We start from the raw sequence: 3,336 nt of genomic DNA, 5'->3' as shown, positions 1-3,336 counted from the left end.
TTTATATCATGATGCAGTCTATTAAGTAACAATAGCATTAAAAATAATAGCAAAACAGACCTGTACTCCTGGGGATAAAAATATATGTTTATAAAAAATAAAAAATTATAAAAAAAAATAATAGCAAAACAAATAAGCAAATAATATGCATACCTTAAATAAGAAATACCTCATTGATTAAAAAAAAAATGCCAACCATCATCAGAGCTTTCTGCAACTTGTAATCTTTTTTGCTGGTGGAAGTTCTTGCCTCCATGTTGATGGCTGCTGACTGACCAGGGTGATGCCTGCTGAAGGTTGGGGTTGCTGCAGCAGTTTTTTTAGAACAAGACCACAGTGAAGTTTGTTGCATCCAGTGACTCTTCCTTTTATGAATGATTTTTATTTACCATGCAGTGTTGTTTGATAGCATTTTACAGTAGAACTTCTTCCAAAACTGGAATCCATCACCTCAAAACCTGCTGCTGATTTATCATCTAATTTGATGCAGTATTCTAAATTCTTCATTGTTGTTTCAACAATCTGCACAGCATCTCCACCAGGAGTAGATTCCATATCAAGAAAACACCTTCTTTGCTCATCCATGTGAAGCAACTCCTCATCCATTCAAGTTTGATCACGAGATTGCAGCAATGCTGTCCTATCATCTCACCGCACTTTTAATTCCAGTTTTCTTGCTGTTTCTACCACCCCTGCTGTGACTGCCTCTGTTGACGTCCTGAACCCCTCCAAGTCCTCTGTGAGGGTAGGAACCAGCAACTTCCAGCTCCTGTGAATGTGGATATTTTGACCTCTTCCCAAGAATCACAAATAATATTAATGGAATCTAGAATGGTGAATCCTTTCTAGAAAGTTTTCTATTGACTTTGCCCAAATTCATCAGAAGAATCACTTTCTGTTGCAGCTAGAGCCTTTCAAACAATATTTTTCTGAAAGAATAAGACTTGAAAGTTGAAATGCCTATTTAATTCATGGGCTGCAGAATGGATGTTGTGTCAGCAGGCATGAAAACAACATTCATCTTGTTGCTCATCTCCATCAGAACTCTTGGGTGACCAGTTGTGTTGTCAATGAACAGTAAAAAAAGGAATCCCTTTTTTTCTCAGCAGTAGGTCTCAACAGTGGGTTTGAAATATTCAATAAACCATGTTGTAAACAGATGTGCTGTCACCCAGGCTTTGTTGTTCCATTTATAGAGCACAAACCGAGCAGATAGAGCCTAATTCTTAAGGGACTAAGGGTTGAGCACTGGCTTCACTTAGTCACAAGACAAGATACTAACTTGTCTTGTTAGGACAAGACAGTCAACCTGTCTTTTATTGTTTTGAAGCCAGACATTGACTTCTCTCTAGCTATGGAAATCCTAAATGGCATCTTCTTCCAATAGAAGGCTGTTTCACCTATGTTGAAAATCTATTCGTGTAGCTATCATCACAAATGATCTTAGCTGGACCTTCTGGATAATTTGCTGCAGCTTCTACACCAGCGCTTGCAGCTTCACCTTGCTTATTTATGTTATAGAGATGTTTGCTTTTCTTAAACCTCAAGAACAAACCTCTGCCTGCTCATACTTTCCTTCTTCAACTTCCTCACCTCTCTCAGCCTTTGCAGAATTAAAGAGATATAGGGTCTTGCTCTAGGTTAGGGTTTGGCTTAGAGGAATGCTGTGACTGGTTTGATCTTCTGTCCAGACCACTCAGACTTTCTCCATATCTGCAATATAGCTGTTTTGCTTTCTTATCATTCATGTGTTCACTGGAGTAGCACTTTTAATTTCCTTCAAGAACTTTTCCTTTGTAGTCACAACTTGGGTAATGCTTGGTGTAAGAAGCCTCACTTTTGGCCTGTGTTGGCTTTTGACATGCCTTTCTCACTAAGCTTAATAATTTCTAGCTTTTTAAAAAATATTTTTACTTATTTATTAGAGAACAAGAGAATGAGCAGGGGGGAGGGACAGAGGCAGAGGGAGAAGTATACTCCCCACTGTGAAGAGAGTCCAATGTGGGACTGCATCCCTGGCATCATGACCTGAGCCAAAAGGCAGATGCTTAAGAGACTGAGCCACCCAGATGCCCCAATCATTTCTATCTTTTGATTTAAAGTAAAAAACATATGATTTTTCCTTTCGCTTGAACTCTTAGAAGCCATCGTTGGGTTATTCATTGGCCTAATGCTAATATTGTTGTGTCTCAGGGAATAGGAAGGACCAAGGAAAGGGAGAGAGATGGGGGAACAGCCAGTCAGTGGCACAGTTAGAACACACACACTTATTGATGAAATTCATCCTTTTGTAAGGGCAGTTTGTGAACCCCAAAACAATTCCAATAGTAATATAAAATATCACTGATCATAGGACACCATAACAAATATGATAATTATGAAAAAGTTGGAACTATTGCAAGCAGTACCAAAATGTGACACAAAGACATGAAATGAGCACTTGCTATTGGAAAAATGGTGACAAGAGATTCCCTTGACACAGGGTTGCCATAAACCTTCAATTTGTAAGAAACGCAATACCTACAAAGTGCAATAAAGTGAAGTACAGGAACTTGAGGTATGCCGGTGCCACATTTTGTTTATCCATTCATCAGATGACGGATATTTGTGTTGTTTCCGTGTTTTGACTGTAATAAACAAAGCTGCTTTGAAAATGCAAATGTGAATGTGAAATTGTTTACAAAGTTTCGGGTGGATGTATGTTTATATTGGGTAGGTCCCCAAGACTGGAACAGCTGGGTCAATGGAAACTGTATGTTCAATGTTTTTAGGAATTGCTAGACTATTTTCCAAAGCAGCTCCACCACTTACCTTATCACCAGCAGTGCATGAGGATATCTCCACATCTTCACAGTGGCCAATACTTGACATTATCTGTTTGATGTTTATGTCTGTCTCTTGTTTTTACTGCCATCCTAGAAGGTGTGAAATGTGTTGTGAAATGCTGTCATCTTAACAATTAATTAATGAAGTCAGAAGTCAATGGGATGATATATTTATTTTTTATTTTTTTTAAGATTTTATTTATTTGTCAGAGAGAGCGAGCGAGAGCGAGCACAGGCAGACAGAGTGGAAGGCAGAGTCAGAGGGAGAAGCAGGCTCCCTGCAGAGCAAGGAGCCCAATGTGGGACTCGACCCCAGGACGCTGGGATCATGACCTGAGCCGAAGGCAGCTGCTTAACCAACTGAGCCACCCAGGCGTCCCATGGGATGATATATTTAAAGAAAATAACTGCCAACCTAGAAGTCTTTGCTTAGTAAAAAAAGTACTTCAAAATTAATTTGAAATAAAGAGAAAATTTAAAAACTGATAGCAATAATGATCAGCACATCTGT

General features: G+C 39.0%; 1 pseudogene; it reads right to left on the bottom strand.

The window, feature by feature from the left end:
* Positions 1 to 201: 201 nt before the first annotated feature.
* LOC106003908 lies at positions 202 to 2,148 on the bottom strand (annotated as a pseudogene).
* Positions 2,149 to 3,336: the final 1,188 nt, after the last annotated feature.

The sequence above is a fragment of the Mustela putorius genome, unplaced genomic scaffold, assembly GCF_011764305.1.
Source record: "Mustela putorius furo isolate JIRA1106 unplaced genomic scaffold, ASM1176430v1.1 tig00004035_pilon_pilon_pilon, whole genome shotgun sequence".
In the NCBI taxonomy this organism is placed as follows: Eukaryota; Metazoa; Chordata; class Mammalia; order Carnivora; family Mustelidae; genus Mustela; species Mustela putorius.
Note: the sequence above shows the minus strand (reverse complement) of the source record. Positions and strands in the feature narration are given on the sequence as shown.